This window comes from Balaenoptera physalus, assembly GCF_965194825.1.
Source record: "Balaenoptera physalus genome assembly, chromosome: 14".
NCBI classification, from domain to species: Eukaryota; Metazoa; Chordata; class Mammalia; order Artiodactyla; family Balaenopteridae; genus Balaenoptera; species Balaenoptera physalus.
The window spans coordinates 79,466,933-79,479,934 of record NC_138893.1 but is presented as its reverse complement, the minus strand read 5'-3'; the positions used below and the strand labels follow the sequence as shown (position 1 = coordinate 79,479,934).

Sequence of the window (13,002 nt, the reverse complement as noted above, 5' to 3'; positions counted from 1 at the left end):
TATTATGTTCAAAATGGAATTAGAAAGAGTGCAAAAATAACAACTAGGAAAATAAATAATTATAAAAAATGTTAAGAGTGATTATGGAAAAGAGCTGTCTTAAAAAGTGGGCTTTCTAGAAGCAAATTTGGCAAATACAACTTTGGGGCAGAGTTCAGGGGCCTGGAACAGAAGGTGGGGCATTGAGGGTTCTGGCCTCTCAGCACAGACCCTGTGCAGGGGGCAGTTCACACCGTCAGGCCTCCCCACGCCTGGGGGAGGATCAGCGTCCTCACTGGCCCCAACATCATGCTCATTAGGCCACTTCGGGGACTGAGATGCCTGGAGGCACCCTGCATATGGGCCTGGACATTTCATGTCTACAAAGGAAGGTCCACCACCGTGGATGAACACACCTGGCCACTGGGTTTGTCCAACAGGTGTCTTGATTTAACTGCCCCTGAGTTTGGTCCTCTCTGGGTGTATAGAGAAGGCTCCATTCTGGCCCTGTGAAGTTGAAGACGTCCCACCCAGATGGCTGGTAAAGTTGGCCGCTGCTCTTGGTCACCCCCATGCAACGCTGACTACCCCAGTGAGGCTGCATTCTGCTGGAAGAGTCTCTGACCTGCTTTCCAAACTCAGGGCAGGAGAAGGAAGCTTCAGATTGCATATTATGGATCCCTAGTAAAATAACCCAAGAGCACCTGCCCCCAGATGTTTCACCACCTTCCTGGGCACAGCAAGTTATATTACTGAGGGAGGGCTGCCTGCTGTGGTCACTCCGGGGGCCCAAGTGGTGTCTGAGTCTACTCCCTCAGAGAGAGCGAGAGAGAAGGGCGCTGTGGGGAGCCTGGAACCAAAGCATAGGTGAGACCTCCCGAACCTCCGAGTGAGGGGAAGCCTACCCACACCAGCGCTCGCTGAGCTTCCTTGCCCACCTGTGGAGCACGTGCCACATCTGCCGTCTGCCTCCTGCTGGGGGGCGTGCTTGGAGATCTCTACACATTCAGGCTCATTCAGCTCATTCATTTTAGTTTGGTTGCTTCTGGTTACAAGTAATGGAAACCCATAAAAAATGGAATTTTTGTCCATTTGCATTTATATAGGAGTAGGTATAGCTTTAGGTGAAACTTGGTCCAGGAGTCAAAAAAATATCACAGAGCCCTCCCCTCTCTCGTCTCTTCTTGGCTCAGCTTCCCAGTGTTAGCTTTATTTCAGAGAGACTTCTCACCACTCCCAGTACCCAGGGTTCTCCCAGAGCTTCTGAGGCTCCATTAAAGTCCAGCAGGAAAGAAGAAACTTCTCAGTCCCTGTTCCTATTAGAAGCCCTGAGGTTCATCCTGTTGGGGCTGGCTTGGTCACATGCCCCTTCCAAGCCAGTCACAGTGGCTGGGGAATGGGATGCATTGATTGGTGTAGCCAGGTCACAAGATCTCCTCAGGGCTGGGGATGGAGTCAGCATCCCCAGAACCTGTGGATTTTCAATAGAAATCCAGGACTGTGAGGAAGAAGGAAGGGGGATTGGATGCTCAGAGGGTGATCCACAAACAATCACCTCCTGTCTGCTGATGCTTATGTTAGTCATTTTGGAAGAGCACTTCACACCTTAAAGATGTTTATATGCCGTACGGGTGGTAAAGGTATTTTTCCCTATGGTTGTTTGCCTTTTAAATTTATGTTTTTAAAAAACTTTTTAACTATGGTCATTTTCAAGCATACACAAAAGCAGAGTGAAAAGAATAATGAACGCCTCCCTGTACACATCATCCAGCTGCAGCCATTGTCTTATGTTGATTTTTGTCTTTCAGAAGTTTCACATTTGTACATAGTTCAATCTTGTTCTTTTCTACCGTGGCTCCTCCCAATATTTGTAGTTGTGTTTAGAGAGAAGTTAGATAAATATTCAGTTATATTTCTTCCTAGGTTTGCTTTTTTGAATATATGCTGTGAAGTGAGACTTTTAACAGGATTTTCCCCCAGGTATCCAATTTCCCCAGGTCTGTTTATTGAATCATCCATCCTGTTCTCACTGGTTTGTGAAGCATCCTTGATTTGATATTAAGTTCTCGCATGTACCAATATCTGTTTCCGGCTACATATACTGTTTTATTGACCTGTGTGTTCTTGCACTAATACCGACATTTTAAATTTTATAGATGTATAAATAAGTTTTCATATCCAGTATGTCTAGTTCCATCACTATGTTTCTTTTTTCAATATTTTCTTGCCCAACTTTATTCATTCTTCCATATGAAACTTAGACTCATTTTTCCACGTTCAAAAAAAATTCCCTTAGGATTTTGATTAGAGTTGGTTAAAGTTCTGTGTAGACTTGGAAAAATGAACATTTTCTTCATAGTCAGTCTTCAAATGTAGAAATATGGCATATCTTCCCATTTATTCAGGTCTTGTGAGTCCTTCTGTAAAAATGCATAGTGTTATCTCCTGCGAGGGCCATTCCTGGGTTGTTTATGTATTTTGCTTTGTTTATGGATGAGAAATTTAAAACTTCTCATTTTATTTTCTTTATCCATTCTCTATGACTTTTTATTTTCATCACATTTGAGTCACTCTGAGGGGTTTAGACCATGCTTGCTAGGAACCCACCACCCAATCTGCCAGAGATTATATTTGCTCTAAAAGTGAAGTTGCTTGAGCACTTATGTACAGAGGAAAGAGCATGAAATTTGACACCAAGACAAGCCTGAGCTCAAGTCCCTGCTCTGCCCTTTATCCAGCTGTGTGTCCTTGGGCAAATTTTCATTTTGCTTCTCCGAGTGTCATTTTCCTTATGTGCAAATGGATGTGGGTTGTTTTCTTCATTTTTCATCTATTTCCTTTTATTGTATTTGCTTCCAAGCTTCTCTTTCTTCTCTAGGGGAAGCTAAGCTTTCTGGGAACAGAGGCTATTCCTCCTCCAGGGCTGCATGTGGGGAACATAATCAGGTAACAGTGGATGTTCAATACCGTCAGGCAGTACTGATTGAAGAGTCTAGCCCATGGACACCATTTTGGTTCATTCAAAATAGAAGATACTTTGAAATAACCTGGAGCCCTCACCTGGATTACGGTTCTTTAATAAAGCTTTGAAATATGGATAATAGTTAATGAGAGTAAAATAGTCAAGGTTTATTGAGTTCTTAGCGTGTGCCAGGCGCCAGGTGGTCGCAGTCCAGGTGTGATCTTGTGAGACTGTACAGCACCCTGGTGAGGAACGTGTGACCCCCATCTTAGCTCAGAGATCCTAAGAAGCCAAAATCATGCAGCCAGGGTGTGGTACAGCCAAGACTCAAACCAGCTCAGTGCCCTGAGCCTGCGTACCCTATCATCTTCCGTACGACAATCAAGTAGTGTGTTAACAGTGCCTCAGGCCCTGGAGGTAGCTGGAAATACTGGTCTTGTCCCCTCCTTCCCTCTTTGATTGTTAGTTGACTTCTCTTTCTCCCTCCATTTTAAGCATCCCCAGAACAAGACTGTGATCAATACTTCTCGCCATGGTGTTAAACTCTTACCCATCAAGTCTTTGCCACCCCTTGCTTTCTTGACAAGAGTGGCAGTCTGGCGTGGCCTTGAAGGACTGCTGGGTGGTTGAAAGGGGTATGGAGTATGAAGGGGGCACAGAGAATGGAGACAGATGACTCAAAGCCTGGCAGGATGACAATGGGGAAAGAGCTCCGGATGTATTTGTGCACGGGTGTGTGGGTGCATGTGAGAGAGAATGTAGGCATGTGAGAGTATGTGATTATGTGCATAAGTCTGCATGCATGTTTGACTACATATGGGTGTTAGTTTAAGCACATGTGTGCACATGGTTATGTTTATCTCTGTGCCTGGGTGTATGCACGGGTGTGAGTATATGACTACATATAGGTGGGTATGCATGTTTGTGTATGTGTGTGCAGTTGCCATTTGTGTACATTTATGTGTGCATATGTGGGAGAGGATGTGTGTGAGTGTATCTTTGTGTGTGTAGGATTCTGTGGGTATGTGTGCGTGGGTGGACGTCTATATGTGTGTGCGTATAGTTGTGTATGTATGTGTGTGTGGGTATGTACATGTGTGAGTGTATGTATAGTAGGGCCCTGGCCTGCAGAGCTGGCTGCCTTTCCTTCACTCAGGACAGATGGTCCAGCAAATGAGGCCCTCTCTGCCACCTGCCTGCATGCCCCCCTCAGGGCCTTGCTTCCTCCCTCCAGTCCTGCTGCTGCCCTGTGGCTTCTTCTTCCCTCCCTGGCCCCCTCCCTGACCCCCTACCTTTTTGGCTTGTGTGTGGGGAAGGTGGGGTTAGGACAGAGCTGACAGGCAAGGCTGGCCTGGCCTGAGCCCACTGTGGCAGGGCCAGGAGGCAGGCAGGGCTGGGAGTGTGTGTGTGTGTGTGTGTGTGTGTGTGTGTGTGTGTGTGTGTGTGTGTGGTTACCATGGCAGGGAGGCAAAGCCCAGGCAGCCCTCGCCAGCGCCTGGCCTCATCCGCAGGGTGGGCAGGCAGCCCAGGGTAGAAGAGCCTGTGCTTTGCAGACAAAAATGCCAGATGGTGGGGGATTTGGGGGGGCCCTCCATGGCCTGGCTGCCAAGGGCAGGGAGGTTTTCTGGGGCTCTGGAGAATGAGCTGGGGAGTTGCTTGTGTGCTGCTGTGAGTTTTGTGTGTGTGTGTGTGTGTGTGTGTGTGTGTGCGTGTGTGTGTGTGTAGGCTTGTTTTCGCATGTTTCAGAATATATTTCCCTTTTGGATTTCTATCAGTTTGCTAAAGAATTTAATCATTAAGCTTTAGTTTTTTTGGTATAAGGAGAGTGCACGTTCCTGCAAGGAAGTCAAAACATCTTTTTCAAACAGAAAATATTTATTGACAAGCTATAAAAGCGGCTCCAAATAAGACAGACAACTAGATAGGGTGTTTCAGTTGTGAGTGAGCCATAGGCGCGTGGCGAGTGGCTGGGTTCTGTTCATGTTATGAATGGGTTTTGCCTCCTGCTGGTTGGTTTTCTAACTCTGTCTTTAGTGCAAGGAGTCTTCCTGAGTGGATCCACTCATTCCCGACGATGTGCTCTACCTTGTCCTGTTGGGAAATGCAGAGCTTGCCCAGGTGTGGGTTCAGACAGGTGTAGGGACGGCTCTGCCCCTCCACCCTGCACTAACACGGCATCTACGTGGAGACCACCCCAGCTCACTGGTCTCACTAGGATGGCCACACGTGAGTGACACAACCGTGGGTAGAGACAAGAGGCTTTTGTTTCTTATTGGAAAAGGGAAACAATGAGGAGAAGGGTGATTTTTTATGAGTGAAGTGTTTCCTGGCCCTCACACAGCCCAAATGCTAATGTCTGCGCCGGAGGGTGGTGCCCTGGGAACAATGGGTGGACTATGGAGCTTACCTTGGAAACAGGTCTTCCCAGCCTCAAAGAAATGGCCAGCTCCCTGACTCTGGCCTCCGTTCCCTTCTCACCAAGCTTAGAAACCCTCCATGGATTCATGCTGAATAAAGTCCAGATTCCTTAACAGGGCACTGCAGGCAGTAAGCATAGCCACCTCCCCAGGGCACCCCCTTTTTGTGGTTCATCTCTCGCTACAACTTTTGTATCTTGCTCCAGGCTCTAAATGCCATTTGCTTTTTATTGATTGATTGATTGATTGATTGATTGATTGCTGTGTTGGGTCTTCGTTTCTGTGCGAGGGCTTTCTCCAGTTGCGGCAAGTGGGGGCCACTCTTCATCGCGGTGCGCGGGCCTCTCACCATCGCGGCCTCTCTTGTTGCGGAGCACAGGCTCCAGATGCGCAGGCTCAGCAACTGTGGCTCACGGGCCCAGTCTCTCCACGGCATGTGGGATCCTCCCAGACCAGGGCTCGAACCCATGTCCCCTGCATTGGCAGGCAGATTCTCAACCACTGCGCCACCAGGGAAGCCCCTGCTTTTTATTTTTAAGCATAAAAATATTTATTAACAAGTTATAAAAGCAGTACCAAATACAAGGATAAACAGGCGATCACTCGTGATCCTGCTCTGCCCAAGACTCCCTTCCTGCTCCCTTTCCTGCCCAGATCCCACCCTCCTTCCAGGTTCAGCTAGTTGACAATTCCTCCTTTCCTTCTCTGTGCTCCTATGACATGTCTCAAACGAGAACAATCTCACGTGACTCCTGTATGAAGTGACTGCTTTCTTTCCTTGATGTCAAGGGACTGTATTTCATCCTGTCACCTAGCACAGCTGCTGGCACCTAGGAGGTGCTCTGTTGGCTGAATGAATAACCAAAAATGCAAGTACTGGCTTCCTTTTGAAACTTGTACCACTAAGCTCAAATATTACGATTCTGACCTTGGAAACAAACGCTGATCTACTCATATCATCATCCTCATTATTGTTACCGGTTTGTGTGTGTGTCTGTGGGTGTGTGTAACTGCATGTGTGATGACACTGGTCCATTCAGTGGACATGAGGTCTACATGGAAACAGAGCATTTACAAGTTTCACTCAGGAAATAAGAGAGAATGAACCAGAAATTGTTAGCCAACCACCCAACAGCCACAGTTTCATCTTCTGGAACTTTCTATCTTGAGCATAGCCTTCATCAGCATCATCTTACTTATGGACTCTCCCTCACCATGATTATTATCAGCCTCTCTTTCACCTTCCAGCACTGTCCTAGTTGAATACATTTATATCCTAGTGGGAAAGACAGGCCAGTGATTCTGGGCCGAGCATGTACTGGGTGCTGAGGATACAGGGATGAAAGAAACAGGACCCCTCCAACAAGGAACTCACATCCTAAAGGGAAAGACGTGTATAGATAGTGACAAAGCTTTGCTAATACTTCAGTAGAAATAGGAACAGATTTGCTTCTGAAGTATAGGGGAGAGAGCCCTTCACACCAGAAAACTCCTACTCATCCTTTAAGGTCAGGCTCATATGCCCCCTACTCTAGAAAGCCTTCCTGTCCAGAAATGTGGGCGATCAGATGTAGAATTCAGCCTCTTCCCCTATACCCCTCCCACCCCTGCTACATCACACACAGACACACAGACACACAGACAGACACACCATTCTCTCAAGGTATTTGTGTGGGCAGAAGCCTTCATTGAAGGGTTATGAAGCAGTGATTTATATTGTAAAAACACAGACAACTTAAGATTTAAGATTAGGTGTTTCTTTCTTTTATTTACTGTCCCTTGACTGTTTCCATGACTTGGCTTCTAGCCTTCCATTGTGTTACCTGATCCTCTTCCCTCTTTGTTCACTCTTTCTCTCTCTGGATCAACACCCCAACCTTCTTCATTTCTTGGGAAGAATGAATGCTCTGTCCACAGCTCATAGCCCCTGGGGTGTGCCTGGCTGTCCTTATGGTGGTTCATGGTGGGCGTCTGCCCTGATTGGTCGGTGCTCGTGCCATACTTTGTTGTTAGCTGTTTTGAATGTTGCCCTGGCTTAGCTCCAGACTCAGCTCTGGGACCTCCACTACACATCAAGGACTTGGCTCGGAAAAACCTGCCTGTTGGGGCCCCTCCTCTGTCTGCCCATTGAGGGAGGTGGGTCTCTTGTGTTTTGTTAGGTGCGGGTGTATTGAGTTTGAGAAGCCCCTAGAACCTACATCGACCTACTTCCCCTCACCCAACTACTCCCAGGAGTAATCTGCCCACAGTGCTGAGAGGTGACACCCTCCCTCTGGAACCACACTCACAGCTGCTGAACGAAGTAGCTGGGAGCAAGTGTAGGGGTAGCTCAGACAGTGTAGGGGTAGGGGGAGCACCACAAATCTTCCCATGGAAAATAAAAAGGTCAAACAGTATTAATTCATCTGTACAACTCACTGGGCTTAAAAAGCACAGCCTGAAATGTCTTTCTGATTGAGAGACAGTGCTTCATTAATCTTGGCTCTCTTATTTAAGGGTGTGGAGAATGGAGACTAATGGCTGATAGTTCAGTCTCATGGGTGGGATGCAGACCTACAGATACTGGGCTGTAATTGCAGAGAAATCACAAGAAGAGGAGTGAGCGGGCCAGAGGGAGACTCAGTGTCCTGATGGATGGTGGTGGTCGGGGGTGGGTGTGTGGGTGGAGTCCCTTGTTGGATATATTACCTATTAGTTCAGTATCCTAGATCATTCCGGAGACAGTCCTCCAGGTCCTCAGTGCGAGAGCTGTAGCCTGGGAGTCAAGAGTCCTGGGTATGAGTCTGGTTCCTCCACTTCCTGACTGGGTGACTGAAACAGGTTGGTGCCCCTCGCTGTAAAATGCAGGGAGAGATGATTTCTCAGTTCCCACTCAGTGTTAGGATGCTTGACTCTTTACTGAGTGCCTGTGACAGATACCACTTGGGCTAGGCATTGTAGCCTAGGGTTTAAGGCAATGCCTCTGCCTGTGTGGGGTAGCCATATCTGCTCATGAGATCAAATGCGCAAAGAGACTTACTCAAAGAAGGTGTCAGGAGGTTAATATACCAAAGGAGTGTCACACTGAGGTAGTACTCTAATAGGGAAGGAGGCAGACCTCTTGCAGTTGGGTGTGGGAAGGATCGTAAAAGGCTTCCTGGAAGAAGAGGGCCTTATGGCACAGGCCAAGCTCTGGCAGGCAGAGAGGACAGAGGTGAAAAGATTCTACTTCCAAATATCAGGCATTTATCTTGGGGCCCAAGGAGAACCATGTATTTTCTGTAGATTTCTGGGATGAGGGAAGAGAAAGGACTGGCCATGGCCTGATCATCTAGAAGTCACCCCCAGTGGCCTTTGAGCCACACCACACCTTGCTTAACACTGCCCAGGATTCCACCATCAGGCAACCATTCCTGGAGACATAAAATATTTTTCTTGGTTGCTTACCCATGTAGTGACTTTGGACCAGCAGCATGGCTATTCTGAACCTTGTTTCCACATCGGTAAAATGAGGATAATAGCATAGGTAGGTATGTAGGTAGATAGTTGGGATTATATGATTTAATACATATAAAGTGTTTAGCACAGTGTCTGGCATGGGATAAGAGCTCAGAAACATTAGCTGCTATCATATGGCTGTCTTAATGACATCATTCCTGAGTACTTACTGTCCCCAGGCACCGTGCATTACATTCTAGTAATAACTAACACATTGTAATAATAATTCTATGTGGGAAGTATTGTTATCATTCCTTTTAGAGAAACCTGAGGCACAGAGACATTAAGTAACTTCCTCAAGGCCACACAGGTGTTAAGTAGTAGAGGTACAATTTGACTCCGGGCACCTATGCTCTTAACCACCCTGCTACCACCTCTCTTGGAATAAGTATTGTTATTTGGTTTTCAAAAATCAGGCTGGAGGTCCAGCCGGCCAGTGGGAGGAGAGGGGTGAGTAGAGGGGGCACTCTAAAATAGTTTCCCTGTTTCCAGCCAACCTAAGGAACCCAGGAGGAGATGGTGACTCCTGGGGGTAGGGATATGATAAGCCTGCATATAGTAGCAGGAGCTTACTATATGGGTGTGTGGTCAGGCTGGGATGGTCCAGACTAGGACCTAGGTCAGGGGGCAGGGTCTCAGAAATTGGGTTGAATGTGCTGAAGGATGAACTGGGAGCAGATCAGAGGCAAACTTGTCTCATGTCTGTGAGGATTCATCTGTCCAGCTTTTGGGAGGTGGTGAGCAAATATGACTCTTTGGTCATTATAAGGTTATTGCCTCAGACTTGTAGAGCGGCCCACCCCTTGGAGAGCTCCTAGCTTGATATTTCCATGGACGCTTCCACAGAACACGAGTCCTGGGAACTGTTCTCCTCAGAGTTTTGTGACTGAATCAGCCTTGGGAACTGCAGCTCTCTCCCCCATAGTAGCTGCTGTCAGGGCCCCAAAAGTCTCTCCCAGGTTCTGCCAAGCCAGGGCACTGGGCTGGACTTCCAGCTGCCAGCATCTGCAGCCCTGTCTAAGGTCTTTCTTCTTGTGCCTGGGAAACAAGAGGAAGTACTGGACATTTAATGGCAATTAATGACACCCCTTCCCAGCCCAGCAGGAGCAGCCCTGAACCAATGACTGGCCACAGTTGATGTGTAAATACCCCAGCTCCCTTGCTCTTGGTGGGATAACTCTGAGGCGTTTGTCCCACACCATCTCCCAGAGATCCCCAGTGGGATGAAGCCCCTGTTGCCCATGGAGGTAACTTGCTTGGTAACTCCTCCTTCATGGCTGCCTTCCTTTCCCTGTCTGTCTTTATTTCCCTGCCAGGGTCCCCTGGGATCACCTCCCAAATAAACTGCTTGCACTCAAATCCTGGTATATTCAACTTGCTTCTGGGGGAACCCAAGCCAAGATAGCTGCTCTGGGAGATTGCTACAGCACATTAAAGCATTCAAGGGTCTGAGAAATCTTGCAGTGAGACCTATCCAACTTAAACACAGTGTTTCCCAAACTTGTTTGACCAGAGAATTCTTTTTTTACCCAGCACCCAGTAACCTCCCATGGAACACTGCTCTGCAGCACACACTATGGGAAATCATGATCTAACCCTACCTGGCAGCTTATAGCTGAGTTATCTGAGGCCCAAAGAGGGAAGTGAGTAGCTGAGCCTGTTGTTGGCAGAGCTGGGGATCGGACTCATGCCCCCTCCTCTCTTGGTGCAGGTGCATTTTCTAACTGCCATACTTCCCTCCTCATCTGTGATATGCAGAAAATAGTATTTCCTCCATAAGAGCTAGCGTAACATGTGTGAAAATCCTGAGTGAGCTGAAGAGGATTATACAAATCTGCGGAATGATTATTCTGAGGGTGGAAGTGGGGTGGGGGTGCCTAGATATAAGAACCAGGTTAGTTCAGCGTCTTGGGGCATCTGAGTCGTTCCTGGAGGAGACAGGGTGACTGGGATTCTTTCACACCCACCAAGTTTCCCACAAGGGCACTCCCCCACACTCCAGCCCATCAAACCCAGAGCTGATCTGAAACATTAGCTTAGAGAAGAGTCAGAAAATGGCTTGGGGAGGGCCAGCATCCATCTTGGAATGCACTTATCTCGTTTTCACAGTCACCGGAGACAGCCAGGGAGGAGAACCAGATGTTCAAGCATCTCTTTCTTGCTCTCGCTCACTTGCTCGCTCGCTCTATCTTTTCTGTAAATTGAATTTAAAGGGCCTGTTTCTTAGCAACAGCAGCAGTCAGTGATTACAGAGTCCTCCTCGGCCATTTCAACGCCCAAGGTTTTCAGGAGGCAGATGAACCTGTCAGGACAGGCTGGGGATTGGGGACAGATAGCAGGGCCACAGTGGAAGCCAGCACATCCAGTGCTGTGTTCAGAGGGGTTCCCAGAGGACCCAAGGTGAGGGCAGGAGCGCCTGCAGAACCCTCTGTGGCTCCCAAGTACACGTGGCATATGATGCTGGCTGGTCGTCCCTGGGCTGGAGGGCTGAATGTGGCTGCTCCAGCTCTGTACATGGTGTGCCTTTGTAAAAAGAGCTCTAGATGAAATCTCAGGAAACTCAGGCAACATTGTTGAGTTACCTTGGGCAAGCCATTGAATTTTTCTGAGCCTTGGCTTCTGCACCTGTCAGATAGGTAGTAACACTCACCTTGCCAAGCTGAGGGATAAAAGAGATCAGAGCACGCGGATGTCCAGAAGGCATGAGGAATGATGACAATGTCAGGGGTTAGGAATCTTTCCTTCTTTGGCCTCTAATGCTCTTCCACCTGTCCCTGGAGAAAGCAAACTAGATTCGGGAAGCTGTGAGAAAACCTCCCCTCCTCCCCAAAGCCTTGAGGATGTCTCCAGGCTTGTGGACATGAAAATTGTGGGGTAGGAGGAGGTCTTGTCTGGGGCAGGGGAGGAGAAGGCCTCTTGGTACAGTCCTGATGATCAGAGCAATGAAGGACCTTTGGGGCCTCTTTGCTTATTTCGTACCTTCCTAGTCCTTGTAGGCACTTGCATTTGAGATCTTTGTTTTACTGGCAACCCGTTGAACATCTGTAAGATGGGGATGTTAATAAAATCTATCTAAAAGAATTATTATTATTTTTCTTCTAATCAACTTTAGTGATGGATAATTTACATATAATAAAATAGACCTATTTTAAGTGTACAGATTGATGAGATTTGACAAATGTAACCCATGTGACCACCACCCACATAACCACCAGCATAATCAAAGTCTAGAACATTTTCATCACCCCAGAGTCTCCTTGTGCCCCCTTTGCAGTCAATCCCCTCCTCCCACCCCCAGCCCCAGGCAAGCACTGATTTGCTTTGCCATTATAAATCAATTTTTTAGGAAAGAACTATTATTAAGATGAAATAATGCAATGCATGTAAAGTGCCCAGCACATGGCAGGGGTTCAAAAATACTGGTTTTTGTCCCCCTAAAGCTTTCAAAACTTGGAGTCATTTGTATCAGTGGGTCAGTCATAGGAACCGAGAATGGTTTTTTTCTAGAGGACATTTGTTTAAGCGTGAATTCCTTCTGCCATTCATTCATTCAGGTACTACTGTGCCAGAGTTTGGCCTCAAAAAATCAAGATGAAGTTCAGGTTCAAATCAAGTTCAAGGCTTGGCTGCTTAAGATGTGGGTGACCTTGGCCAAGCATTTGACTTCTGAGCTGCCCCAGTTCCATTCATTCATGCATGCATTTATTTTTTGCTAGGCATAATGATACTGGGTGATGAGGCTTCAATGATACATAAGACACAGACAAAAGAAAGTCTTGGTCTTGCTTCCTAGAAGCAGAGCCTGAAACAGGGGTTCAGGTCCATGTGATTTATTAGGGAGTGTTCTTAGGAAATACTTTAATGGAGGGGGTGAAAAAGTTGAGGTCAAATCTTCCCTAGGTCTGATCCACAAGGTGGTGATGGGGCCCTGAAGTGTAAACCATACTGCAAAGTGTCCCCGCTTCAGGCAAGAGGAGCAACCTTTTATAATCCTGATCCAATCAGGCTTTGGCTATGGACTGCATTCTGGGGTTGTGTAATCTCTGGGCAAAGCAGCTTCCACCAGCCAAGGACAATTCTATGGAGAAGGGGGGCAGCTGTGACTGTTAGTAGCCAACATTCACAGCAGCTGGGAGATGGGTATCCTGGCCAGGTAAAGGGCATCTG

At 47.4% G+C, this 13,002-nt stretch overlaps 1 protein-coding gene across 5 annotated transcripts in view; it reads left to right on the top strand.

Moving 5' to 3' along the window:
• Nucleotides 1-13,002, top strand: part of RPS24 (ribosomal protein S24) — a 596,901-nt gene that overhangs the window by 79,640 nt on the left and 504,259 nt on the right. Inside the window, exon 6 of one of the 5 annotated variants that reach the window (XM_082425792.1) lies at nt 2,858-3,082. The exons of 3 other annotated variants lie outside the window; for them this stretch is intronic. The gene's annotated coding sequence lies outside the window, so the exon portion shown is untranslated. Of the gene's footprint in view, nt 1-1,902; nt 3,083-13,002 lie in introns of those variants that run through there. One more of the 5 variants, XM_082425794.1, reaches the window with a different exon arrangement.